Source organism: Trachypithecus francoisi, unplaced genomic scaffold (assembly GCF_009764315.1).
Source record: "Trachypithecus francoisi isolate TF-2019V2 unplaced genomic scaffold, Tfra_2.0 Lachesis_group13, whole genome shotgun sequence".
NCBI classification, from domain to species: Eukaryota; Metazoa; Chordata; class Mammalia; order Primates; family Cercopithecidae; genus Trachypithecus; species Trachypithecus francoisi.
In genome coordinates, this window is record NW_022681458.1 from 118,482,648 (window position 1) to 118,497,187 (window position 14,540).

General features: G+C 40.7%; 1 protein-coding gene across 4 annotated transcripts in view; it reads right to left on the reverse strand.

Annotated features, from left to right (window-relative positions):
• The window catches only part of CCDC93 (coiled-coil domain containing 93), a 94,157-nt gene that overhangs the window by 38,418 nt on the left and 41,199 nt on the right, over window positions 1-14,540 (reverse strand). The window lies entirely within an intron of this gene.

Genomic DNA, 14,540 nt, shown 5'->3' on the forward strand with positions numbered 1-14,540 from the left:
GCCCTAGGAAAAAGAAATTAAAAGGTAGACCTTTTTGCAAAAAGTGCAATTATAATACTTCTTGGGTGATTATAGATAGTTTTATTAAACAGTCAAACACCAACGATAAAACATCTCCTTTCTTATAGTAAGTACCCCAATTCCAAGCTAATCACTGATTACATATTAGCATCAGAGCAATGATATCACATGTCATATAACATCTGGAAGATTTCACTGTATAATCATGAGAATGAGAATGAAAAGGCAAATAACATCTTAGTATTATTATGAAAAGGTATTTGGCCTCTGAGACCTTCTGACAGGGTTTTGAGGGAGCAACAAAAACTATCTGGATATTCAACTTTCCCTGCATGTTTTAACAGTGATCCTAGGCTTGAAAGTCTGAGATATTTACCCACAGGAAAAAGAAATGGGAAAGTGAAAAGGAGGAGAAACTGGATGGCTATAACCATTTATTCTGGTTAAGGATTTCTCTGAATAATTCAGCAGTATTATTAATGGATGATGAGTTCTTCTGCTACTTAACAACTTTGGAGTTACAAAACAACCAGCAGGATATAGCTGCATAAAATGGTAAGAGACATCATTTTCTATCTCATGGGCTGGTAGGCCATTAAGGAAACAGAAAAACTAAGCATTTAGTATTACAACACATTTAGCCTTGAAACCTGGGACTATGTAAAATGTCAACATTATTTTAGCTTTCAGGATTTCTGGGAATTGGAATTAACTTTTTAAAATTAATTTTGGACACAACAAGATATTCACAACTTGTAGTACAGAGGACAAACTATTTCTGAAAATCATTTGAGAGTATTAAAAAAGTGTGGCGAAGAGACCACTCCTACTCTAAATCACTTATCAGAAACAGAAGTACAATTAACTGTATCTCCTCTACTTTGATTGGATTGACCTGAACTATGCTATTAATTTGGCCACTTTTGTATGTTATGTATTTAATAGCTTTTATATAGTTAATTTTAGCTTTAAGTTTTAATATCCAGGTTAGATTCCTTGACTGTGACTTCCAAAGTGTCATAAGCATATTCTCAGAGCATTGTGCTTTACTAGCTGAAGTACATAAGCCTTCTGTTCGTGCTTTTCTGATATCTGAAACAGAACTAATTTCCCATACAGTACATCTCTACGTTTGATGTCAGGATTATGCTTGAGTATCCTGACCTCCTCCAGATGCCTGTCAGGCTTCGAGACTGAGACTTGGGCGGTTAGGCAGGCTCCAGTGGATTCACCTATCACTCACCTTCCAGACTTCCTCCAGTGTGCGGGGGCTGAGTAAACTCATTCAATTCTGTTCTGCAGCTTTGGCATGGATTGGGTAATGTCTGACTCTTAGCAAGCTTTCTTGCTCATAAACTGCTTTTATGGCCAAAGTCCTAAGACAATAAAAATTGCATTCCCCCACCCAGCTTCCATGCTCTCGTAATATTGTATGGGGCACACATACAGCTTTGTTTTAAAACTATGACCTTCAAACTTCACTTAACAAGAGTTCTTCTTGCAGGAAAACCAGCAGCTATCTTGATATGTGGAAAGATTATTTCCGCGATAGCTATCTATCTAAGTCTCAATTTTGAGCCATATGTTCCCTCAAAACCCTGTCAGAAGGTCTCAGAGGCCAAATACCTTTTCATAATAATACTAAGATGTTATTTGCCTTTTCACTCTCATTCTCATGATTATACAGTGAAATCTTCCAGATGTTATATGACATGTGATATCATTGCTCTGATGCTAATATGTAATGTGCTCATTATTATTTGTAAGTGAATACATAAGCTATTGGGTACGAATTAATACATACATTATTATAAATGAATACATAAGCTACTGTAAATGAATTAAAATACATAAGCTACTGAGTCCTTAGTTGTTTTTAAGAGTCTTTAACTGGGTCCTGAAAGTATTATAAAATGTCAAGAGCTGCTACCTTAATCTAAGGAGCCTGGTTCACTTGGTAATCCACCCATAGACTGGGACAGTCAATGGAGTGGGCTCACCAAGTGGCCAGCCATCATTTATATAACACTGAGAGGGAAAAGTTCTTTCTGATTCTACTCTTTTACTAGACCCGTGATTCAGACAAGCATACAAACAGAGAGAAAATGCTGGCAATGCACAGAAAAAAATCTTGAAGTCTCTATATGTACCTCTATCATATCTGTATAATAGTATATGTTTCAAGGAAACATGGGCTTTCAAAATGCTCTCTCTTATTGGTAGGTAATAATTCTTAGTGCTGTGTGGAGTCCTGTAAATGTGCATTTGCTGGTGCACAGTACATATAAACTTGTAAGTTCCTGTGTTTGCCTTTGAGTCTAGAGACAGTGCTATGGGAAGCTGCTTAATGTTTAATGGGAAGTTATTTTTAGTCAGATAAAACAGTTATTATTGAGCTGGAATAAGAGTTCCTAACCTAGTAAGCAGAAAGCTGACTGCTCTGTTTTTCAAACACACTTTTTATCAAGCAATCTAAATTTTTTGTTTCTCAAAGCCAAGAGAACTCAGACTGATGAAGACAGAAAAAGGTCCATAAACCAGCAGGTCTCATCTAATGGTTCCTTCACTGAGAGACACGATGAGAAAGAAAACTAGATGACCAAGGTGGATTTTGAATGATGAGGCAAAGTCAGACAGAAGGAGGAGAGGAAAATGGGCTTTATACTAAGTCCTTGACAGAAAAAAATTAAATCCTAGAGCATCTTAACAGATTTCTGCTTCCAAAATGCAACATCTGTCAAAGAACATCAACCATCTACAAATATTCCATTTGTGTTTACATTGCAGTGAGGGCTCAAGTGCCAATCTAATTTGTTCAACATGTTCAGATTAAGAACGTGCTTTCAAAGCCACATTGTGGATTAAGATGACTTCTAGTGTAAATTCAGTGTTTTCTAATAACTGACAGATATTCACAACTTCTATTTTTAGAGGAAACAGATTTAAATGTCACTGAATAATATTAGTCTAGTTCAAAATGGTAAATTCCCAAGAGAAGTAAAAAATGATTACTTTAGCTAAAACTATATACTTTTATAATTGAAAGAGACCCAAAAGGTTACTTACACATCAACCTTCTAATACAGGGTTCTCTCCTATATCAATTCCCTACCCCACCAAAATATGGTCACTAAGCTGACAACAATAAAGTATTCCTATCTTACAAGGTACCAGGAGTTCTCTACACTAAATAGATGGAATTCAGTTTTTGGCACCCTGACTGACCAATTAAAGACAAGTAGGCTGGGTGCAATGGCTCACGCCTGTAATCCCAGCACCTCTGGAGGCCAAGGTGAGTGGATCACTTGAGGTCAGGAGTTCAAGACCAGCCTAACCAACATGGTGAAACCCCATCTCTACTAAAAATACAAAAATTTTTAGTAGAGCATAGTGGCATGCACCTGTAATCCCAGCTACTTGGGAGGCTGAGGCATGAGAATTGCTTGAACTCAGGAAGGGGAGGTTGCAGTGAACCGAGGTCACACCACTACACTCCAGCCTGGGCGGCAGAGTGAGACTCTGTCTCAAACAAATAAATAAAGACAAGTAAACAGACTATGTGAAATATTTATTTAAAAATATTTTTAAATCTAAGAACTAGCAAGAATGTTAAATTTCAGAAGGCCAAAAAGTAACTGGAAGTGGGAATCCAGGAATGTATGTGTACCCACTGAAGTTGGCTTTTTTTCCTAAGGGTATTTGCCAAACCTGATGATCACAAGCTTTGATTTTTACAATTCAATAACAACTTTTTACCACATAAATCTTGATACAGTTGTAAGAGGGAAAAAGTCCACAATGAGATTCTGTAACAACAGATTGGACCTCCTGCAGTTCTGCAATCCTAATTCACACACTACTTTGGTCCGAAAATCCCACGAGTAAGGACAAGGTATAAAATGGACTTGGGCTGACGTATCCCCAGGTGCTTGGCAGAAGCAAAAGCAGATCTTCTCTGAAAGAACAGAGCTTCAATCCTAGGCCTCAAATAGTTCCTACAGATAAATTTCCATGGAATATGGGGTTCACAGTCAAATATCAAAAGCACACAAGAAGTCAAACTACCATAAACAAAAGCCAGCGAAAACAGACAGCACAACTGTATCTATAAAGACTTATTCAAATACACTCCCTTCCAATGCACACACAACATATACACAAAAGCATGGCCATTCCCCACTAAAGCAACAGATTAAATCTAATCACTCTTTCAGATAACAGTTCAACTAAGTGTCCACAGCTCTTCCATCTGTCCTTTCTATAACAAGATGCTGACACCTCTCACCACCTTGGCTGTTATCCTAGTTTCTAAGTGAACTTCTGAAGCACTCCTGATGATGTGTGACCACTGCAGATAGGAGGGGATCATCCACTTTCCTTGATCTACATTTGGCTTCCAAAAATGAAACTCAATACATGAATGCTCTTTTCAATATTTTTAAAACCCACTAAAGAAATTCCATGAATTTCAAAAACCCATAGTTATGTAACCTTGCTGAGTCTAAGATTTTGCTTTGGGTCCCACGGTGAGTAAGGCAGTGTGCTTGCTCAGAATGCACTTAACATTTAGGAGGTGTGAACAAAATCCAAAACCTCCCCTTTAATCTCTGTACACTACTGTCAGGTCAGATGGCATCCTCACCAAATTGTGAATGGGTACAACTCACTTTTCTGAAATTCAACAGTTTACATTTTTCTTAAGTGATGTTCCAGTTATCTTTGCAAGTGATGCTCAAATCTGGCAAGGCTAAAGCCCAAGTCTTTACGCAAATTGATAAGGACTCTGAAATGTACAAGTTGTGCTGTGTGGCTTGAGACCATTTTACCAGGTTGACAATTCATTAGTTGATACCATTCTCTTTGCAGTTAGGTATTGTATACTAATTATGCAACAGTCGCTCCGAATTCAGGAAATCTTAGAGCTGTTTGTAAAACACAAATATATTTAGCATTGTTCTCTCCAGATTTACAGGGTTCCTTACTCTCTTAACTCTGATTAAAATTTTACATCTCCCTCCCCACCTTCCTTGGCTTATTTCAGCTAATCTTTACTCAGATCTTACTGTGTGGGAGCACAGTGGTATGCTCTGGGGAAGTGGGAAAAGACAAAGACCGTACCTCTGGCCCTTCATAATCTAGCCAGACAAAACTGGCTAATTCATAAGTAAAGGTGTTGCACACTCTGCATTCTCCTCAATGCCTAAATTGTGTCACAGAGGAAAAGAGTTTTGAAAGCTGCTGTTGTTCCTTCCTCTCCCTCTCTTCCTTTCTTCTTTCCTTTAGCAAATGTCTGTGAAAACCCAATATAGTATACTGAGTATATTATATACTATAATCCTAGCCCTCCTGGAAAGCAAACATTCTAGTTCTGGGAGACAGGCAAAGAGACAAACGAAACAGTGCTTGAGGGAAGTGCTATGAAGGAGATAAAGAGTTGATCTCTACAACATCACAGAAGAGCCTCTTTTAAAAAGTAGAATCTGATTTTTTTTTTTTTTTTTTTAAGAGACAGGATCGTACTCTGTTGCCCAGGCTTGAATGCAGTAGCATGATCATAGCTCACTGCAACCTCAAACTCCTGAGCTTAAGCAATCCTCCTGCCTCTGCTTCCCAAGGAGCTGGGACTGGAGGTACATGCCACTACACCCAGGTAATTTTTAAAAAATATTTTGTAGAGATAGGGGTCTCACTACCTTGCCCAGTCTGGTCTCAAACTCATGGCCTCAAGCTATCCTCTCGCGTCAGGCTCCCAAAATGCCTGGATTGCAGGCGTGAGCCTCTGTGCCTGGCCCAGAATCATGGCTAATGGCTATGAGGTGAGTCTCCCCAAAGTCTTCAAGTGATTATCTTCTACTGAGTATTTATTATGAATGAGGCAACAGGAATACAAAGATAAAAAATGAAATATTGGCCCTCTAATACTTTAGAGGTTAGGAATATGATTTATGCAACACCTATTATGTTATCTGAAGAAACAGTATCCAGAATGAAGGGGTTTAAAAATCTACCTAGGCCCCTACCCCTCCTGATTCCAACCTGGGTTTTTCTATCTGTGACCACAATAGGAGGTTTCTAAGAGAGCAACACCCTCACCCCTTTCCTGCCCCATACTACACTTCTCCCCAACTCCACAAACCAATGGTGCTAGCAAGTGCTAACATTTTTTGAGCTGGGGCAGGATGATAGGATTGGAAACACTCATATCTAAGGGTATTAGAAATCACACAGGTGTCAGGTCAGGTGTGATTTTCTAACAAAGCAGTCAGGGTCCCCTGGCTGCTGAGCTTACTGTGACTTTCTAGCCCAGGCAATGTCCCTGGGCTGTGGTATCTTCACTCAGTTCTAAGCCCTTCCCTTTTCCATTTCTCACCCCGTGGTATGATTTTAAAAGTCACCCATTCTGCCTGGTTATTATCAAGCAAAAATAGTTCAATATCAACTATGCCAACCACTTTTCTTTGGGCAGATACTGTCACTTCAAATGATAACACAAACTAAGTAGCATCTGGCAGCCACTTTATAGGCACACAAATTGTATCATTCTATAATTTATGTTTTCACAGGTTGACTGACTCCTTACCGGAAGCCCGTCAGGGCCGCAACCCTGACTCATGCGTAACGCAATCCCTGCCCCCTACACCTTACACTGCCTGGATATAGGATCTACTCAATAGTTGTTTGCTGAAAGAAGAAATATATCTAATCACTCTTTCACATGACAGTGATTATGAGGTCAATTCCTCATAATCTGAGGCAGAAAAAAACCAAGCTGAAGACTTAAAATATAAAAAACTTGTGCTAATTTAAAAATATATTTTCATAAGACTTCATACATTTGGAAAAAGTGTAAGGGTTAAAACCCAGGGTAGATAAATAACAACATGAAGGCAACTACTAAGAGGACAGAGGATATATTAACAACTGATACTTTAGGGGCAATTCCCTCCAACTTTGTTAAATACATTTCCTGAGGGCCTAGTGGAAACGAAGGCCTTATGGGGATGCTAGCCACCGTGTGTGCCCCCCCATCTGTTGGTAGAAAAGCAATCCCTGTCTCCTACTCTCTCTAGTTCAGAGAGGCTGCCAATCACACTCAACTCCTGGCAATAACGGGCCTGGGGAGAAATCTGTGACCTCAGCCATGACAAACAGAGGAGAGTCCTTCCTTAGGATTTTATATACTGATGGAGGGAGGGGGCAGTAAGACAGAAACTGTCTACAGCCAGGCCTCCAAGGTGATGAGGCCGAGAGAGAGAGACAAAGTGAAGCAAAGGTAAAGGGATATGGCAGGGCCATTTGAGTCCCCCGAAAGACTTCCAGTTCTGAGAGCTGATAAAGGTTCCCTTTTGCTTATAGCAACATGCTGGGTAGAATTTCTATTACTTGCACCCAAAAGGCTTACAAGGCACAGGGTCCAAGTTAGTGAGTGACAGAACTAAAGAGGCAGTATTCTCTGCTGACTGAATCATAAAGTGGAATAAGTTTCATCATGATAGATGGGGACAAGATCTGCTCTAATCAAATGCGGCTGTCTGCTTTTTCTAGAAGAGACCCTTTCCTTGTGTTTTTTCATAAGTACATCCTTGATCATACCCAAGCTCTAATTATCTGGCGAGATTCCCCAGGTGCTCTGGAAAGATATGACTTCAAGATAGAACACAGGCTTCTGACTAATTGCCAGAGAATGATCCTTAGAATCCAAAGGTCAGAGGCAATGGTGCCTGAATTTCTTAATTGCTGGACAGGAAAACTTCCAAAACCCATTAAGGAAAAAAAATTCCTTTTTTCCAAGTCCCCTGATGATCTAAAATACACCTTGCTATGGAAATGAGATCAAGATGTTGACATTCTTTGGGCTAGGCTATTACCTCCCCCTGCCTTGTTTTTCTGAAACAAAGTCTCCTCTGTTGCCCAGGCTGGAGTGCAGTGGCGCAATCTCTGCTCACTGCAACCTCCGCCTCCCAGGTTCAAGCTACCAGTCCCACCTCAGCCTCCCAAGTAGCTGGGATTACAAGCACGTGCCACCACACCCAGCTAATTTTTTTATTTCAGTAGAGATGGGGTTTCACCATTGGCCAGGCTGGTCTCAAACTCCTGACCTCAAGTGATCTGCCCACCTGAGCCTTCCAAAGTTCTGGGATTACAGGCATGAGCCACCATGCCTAGCTGGATATTACCCTTCAAAGAACTGGATGGGAACATATTAATGTGGCATTCTCCAGAAACATAAAGAGTCACTTAGATACTCCAAACAGAAACTTCCACAGCTTTCAGCAACTTAGATTTATGGTGTGTGAGTGCCTGGGCTGAGCTGTACCATTTTCACTTGTTCTCGTTTCCGTGGTTAGTTCCCAGTATGCCCTACCAATAGCCCAAGGTAGGCAGCTGAATAGTGGGACAGTCTAAGGAAGCACAGTCACAGCCACGCCTGGAAGGCAGACACTAAGGATGGTAAAGGACGCTGTCCCCGCTTTTCCCTAAGGATGCTCCACCTAGCCAAGGAGAAAGGTTGCAAAGTCAAACGGTCCTGTACTCAAACCTGGAACTTATTAGCTGTATGGCACTGGACAAGTCACATAATCTCATTACTTTGCCTGAAATATGGATATAATATCACGTACTCATTTACTGAGCACCAACACTGGCGGGCCCTTGGCGAGACTCTCAGATTACAAACAAGAATAAAGGTGGCCCACAGCCACATAAACAGATAGTTTCAACTGCATATAAGTATAATGATGGAGGAAGGCAGAGGATTATAAGCAAGAAGGCAGTCTATACGAATTAAATGAGATAATTTTGTAGAATTAAAAAATAATAAAAATTTGAGAACTAAATGAGATAATGGTGCACAAAGAATCTCCATGGAGAAGGCACTCAGGGTAGATTCTGATTCCCGAAGACAGAGCTGTGCCTCTAGAGCTATAAAATATTCAGATCCTCTAGAGCTACAAAATGTTCCAAGATTCTGTCTTAGGGAGAAGTTGACCAGTGAATGATTTAGTTGGCAGACTAAGTATTACAGCGGTCAAAATGGTATATGGTTAATTAGTGTGCAGCATTAGGGAAAGTCCCTTCCTGCCCTTCCAGGGACCTTGCACGTTTCCTGGCCCAGTTTCCTTTTTCTTTCTTCTGGCTCCTACAGAAGCTTAGGGGGTTGTAGGGTGGAAGCATTTTTTGGACAGTCAGGCATTTTAGTTTTCTGTAAGTCATAGTAATAGATTCTTCTTCCCTGTAAAAATAAATGCTATGATGCGGTGAGAATATTAGACATCAACACCAAAAGCACAGTGGTACTTCTTCTAGCACATTCAGGGAAGGGTGTTACCCTTTGGAAACAATGGCAGATGGAGCTACTCAGCCTAGAGTCCATGGACACTCATGAATTATGTGTCTGGAAGCTTCTTCACATTCCTCTTTCTGCTGCTCTACAAGAACCATATTAAACTGAGTTACATACCTCAGGAACTTTGAGACACATGTTGTGTTACACTCTTATAAGAAACTTGTGAACTTTACCAGTGAAAGAAAAGTCTGCACATGTTTTTTTACCTCGTTTTTATATCACAGTGCCTGTCAAGTTTCCAAACACTCATACCAGGCAGGCTATTCGATTTATTCCTTGGTCACAAAATCAGTTTTGCACTTGATCCTCCCCACAAATTATCCTGTCCCCTTTCTTCACAAAGCAAAAAAAAAAAAAAAAAAAAAAAAAAGTCCTGATCTCAGCCTAAGTGAGTTTTTTCTCAGATACTACCAACAGCTTCCCTCCTGGGCATTCCTCAATCCTATCTCTACTTCCAAAGTATATTGCTGAGACCCTGAAGGTGGCAGCATTGCCAGTGTCCAGTTTCAGCCCAATCAGTGGCAGTATGATTAAAAGACCAATAAGCAAACCATGGTGGACAACTCTAGAACGGCCCCATGATTCCCACCTGCTGATGTGCACACCTGCCTTTGTGTAACCCCTTTCCCTTGGGTGTGGATGGAAGCTGTGCCTTAGAATATGCCACAGAGGGGCCGGGCGCGGTGGCTCACGCCTGTAATCCCAGCACTTTGGGAGGCCGAGACGGGCGGATCACAAGGTCAGGAGATCGAGACCATCCTGGCTAACCCGGTGAAACCCCGTCTCTACTAAAAAATACAAACAACTAGCCGGGTGAGGAGGCGGGCGCCTGTAGTCCCAGCTACTCAGAAGGCTGAGGCAGGAGAATGGCGTAACCCCGGGAGGCGGAGCTTGCAGTGAGCCGAGATCCCGCCATTGCACTCCAGCCTGGGCGACACAGCGAGACTCTGACTAAAAAAAAAAAAAAAAAAAAAAAAAAATATGCCACAGAGAAGTGGCAGTCTTTTGATTACATATATATAATTATGTTATATAAGTCTATAATGCCTGCCCTCAGGAGAAGCCCTCCCTTGCTAGCTTTGATGAAGTAAGTGGCAATGTAGCAGACTCATGTAACAAGGAACTAAGGGTAGCCTCCAGCTAACGGCCAGCAAAACTGATGACCTCAGTGAGCAGGTCGCAGGGAACTGAAAGCTGCCAACAACCATGTAAGCTTGGAAGCAAATCCTTCCCCAGTAGAGCCTCAGATGAGACTGCGGAGTTGTAAGAGTCACAGAGGGTGTTGCTAAGCTGTGCCCAATTGCTGCCCCATAGAAACAGTGAGATAATAAATATGTTATTTTAAGTGACTACATTTGTGGCAGTATTGCCACACAATAGCAGATAACCACACAAACAACGTGAGAATGAGAAAAGCAGCCCCTGACATCTGAAAGCTAGCCTTGTACTATTAGCAAGGCATTGATGTTGCTGGGAGGCTGGCTTGCACTCATAACCAGGCCTCGTTACAAAACATAAACAATTTCAAAGAACACCAATACCAGACAAGGTCACCCTATGACTATGAGTATGTCTGATGATGGACGAAAACATAAACATTGTCCGAATCACAAAAATGACCAAATATTCCCTATACTGGCTATCACGCATACATAGCTTTAACCTTGATTCATTTTCCCCATGTCTTAGAGATAAGATTTATTAAGATGCTCATTGACAGACTCACCCCCCCTTACAGCATCGAACACAAAGCAAAGCCCACTTCCTTGAACCCTCCTTTAAGTCACCTTATGTAAGTCCAAATCCTATACTAAGTCCTTTCTGACACCCTCTTACTGAAAGGCCCCATGATTCCCATTGGTATGTGTTCTCCCTCACTACAAGCAGCAATACACCCAACGTTTTCAACCAGATATGTTCCTGTTGAAAACAACTAGGTCTTTGACTGGAGAGCACTGACAAAACAAAAACAAATCAAGCAAATAACAAAAACACCATGCATGACTTTACCACAGAACTTGCACAAAATAGAAGTATAAACCAATAAAACAAGAAAGAAAGAGGCTATACTCAGTTTAGCTATAAGACATAAAAATAGAATTGAGTATCTCAAAATGAGTAGAAAGAAATTACCTGACAAACAGTAGTAGGATAAGTGGATATGAACAGGAAAACTAGGACAGATCCCCACTTTAGGCTAAAGAAGAATAAATTCTACATAGGTTAAAGAATTAAACATAATTAATAAAAGATCAGCTGACATGCATTAACTATTTTACCAGATCCATGGAAAAACAATGAATCTCTCATTTGGAAACAGAACAACAACAACAACAACAACAACAAAAAGACTGACCAACTTAGGCACAAATTCCTTGTATATAATGAAAAACAATACAAAAGTAAAATAAAGTGCCTGAGAAATACTTGTATCACAGTGACAATATATTTAAATCTGAAACATAGACTTTAAATTCACAAGGAACACATTACTCAAGTATAGTCTATAACAGACAATTCGGAGAAGAAAACAGAGTAAACAGTCCTGTATTTAAACCTAGAACTTATTAGTTATATGGTACTAGATGAGTTCTCTGTAATCTGTACTTACACAGAAGCATCTTCAATCATCTCAGTGATCTACAGAGATGCCATTTTATTGTTAACTATGTAACAATTTAGACAAACAAAAAATCAAAGCTGGAAATATTGAAGGCATATGCTGGGAAGTCCCTTCACCACTGATAGTATTTTATGTAGTTATAACACATAGAGGGAGTCATAACCCAATTATCCAACACCTAGAAACTCTCTCAACAGAAACTATCTGCTCACATTTCACAACATTATCCACAATGGCAAACAGAAACAGCTTAAAATTGTGTCTAACAAAAAAAAGTTTAATGAATTGTGCTCTATTAACACATAAATTATGTAATTATTAAAATAAATGGGAACCGCCAGCCGCAGCAGCTGAGACCTGTAATCCCAGCACTTTAGGAAGCTAAGGTGGGAGGATGGCTTGAGTCTAGGAGTTCAACACCAGCCTGGGCAACATGACAAAACCCCATCTCTACAAAAAATACAAGACTTAGCCAGGCATGGTGGTGTGCGCCTGTAGTCCCAGCTACTTGGGAGGCTGAGGTGGGAAGATCACTTGAGCCTGGGAGGCCAAGGCTAAAGTGAGCTGAGATCGTACTACTGCACTCTGCCTGGGCAATAGAGTGAGATCCTATCTCAGGAAACACACACACACACACCCACACACACAAACACACACACACTTAAAAAAATAAAAATAAACGGGAAGGCTAGAAAATATTTAGGATGTGATGCGACAAAACAAAAAAGAATGAAGACTACAAAAATGAAAATAAAGCTATCGATAGCTGAAGAGTTATAATGTGCCAGGCACTGTTTGAGGCATTTTGGTCACGTTTCATTTAATCTTCCCAACACCTGTCAGAAAAATAATATTATTTTCATTTTATAAAGCAGATACTAGAGCAAAGAGAGGTTAAATATATGGCCAAGGTCACACAGCTGGGAAATGGAAAAGGCAGACATGAACCAAGATATGACATCAAATGGTGTGTTTTTAATCACTGCACTCACTCACTGTCCTACCTCTTTTAGACACATATGATGATTGCAACCAAGCACAACTATGAAGATCTGGGAACAAACACTGTAAAATAATATGCAAATGTAAAATAACTGCAATATGGGAATAGGATAAAAGGCAATTTAATTTTTAAAAACCATCAGCTTTAATGCTATATTACCTACCCAATGAAAACGCAATAAACTAATGTTTGACACCTCTACTTCTCCACCAGAAGTTTAACTACAGTCATCTCTCAGTATACGTGGGGGATTGGTTCAAAAACCACCTGCATAGGCCAAAATCTGTGCATACTCAGCAGTCGGCTCTACAGAACCCACATATATGAAAAGTTCGCCCTCCATATACGCCAGTTTTGCATCCCATGAATACTGTAGTTTCCATACACATCTGGTTGGGAAAAAATACACATGTAAGTGGACCCACACAGTCCAAACCTGTGTTGATCAAGAATCAACTGCATATATGTCCTTGGAAAAAATCTTGGCATTGCTTCCTGTCCAAATTACTCCTAATTTCACTCTTTTCTAGAAGAACGGAATGGAGGTAGAGAATGGTCCAAGATAAACAGATAAACCAGAATGTATCCATCAGAGTTGGACAGAGATCACTGGTCAAGGGGGAGGAAGAAAAAGCTTAGGAGATAAAGACACAGAGAGATCCAGAAGGAGACGTGCAAAATGCAGAGTAACTGGGGAAGTCAGGTGAGCTTCAGGAGTCCTAGGCAGGGGAGTGGGTGGGAAGAGAGATGCACTGCCAGCCACAGGGACTCTGCCCGCCTGCTTCTGCTCTGACAATCACCAGAGCTCCTACGTGCTCCCTGTAGAAACAGCAGTGGGTGCTCTATCCAGTTGCCTTTTTTTTCCCCCTGAAAAACTGGATTCAGCAACGCTACGTGGCAACATAAGGGCAGGTGTAAACGCACACTCTTGCCATTCAGGTGTGTGTGCTGACAGGAAACCAAGACACTTTCTTCTCAGACAGTGAATTAATACTCTTTCCACAATTACATCTTCATTTGTACTTTTTGGATAATAAACACCCTTTTCTGGTCAAATTTCAGATGACACTTTGAGCAGTGTCATCCTTCCTAGATGGTAAATGGAAAGACAGGACACTCTGGATTCTATGAGATTGGACTAGAAAGCCCACGTTAAGAAGCACTTACTTGGGGGAGTGGGGAAAACAAAGGAATCTCACCCTGAGACATTCCAAGCTGTTTCACTCACTCATATTCTGCTGGCACAAGGCTCCTTCAAGTCTCCTTCCCAGAGGTTCCCATGAATGGCAGCACTAGGCATTTAAAACAGTTTTTCAAAAGTCTTGGGGGTGTTATAGCCGATAACACCTCCAGATTACTGGGGGACACTTTTTCCCTGACTATAAACATTTTATTTTTTTTTTTTGAGACAGAGTCTCCCTCTGTCACCCAGGCTGGAGTGCAGTGGCACGATCTCGGCTCACTGCAACCTCTCCCTCCGGGGTTCAAGCGATTCTCTTGCCTCAGCCTCCTAAGCAGCTGGAATTACAGGCACCCACCACCATGCC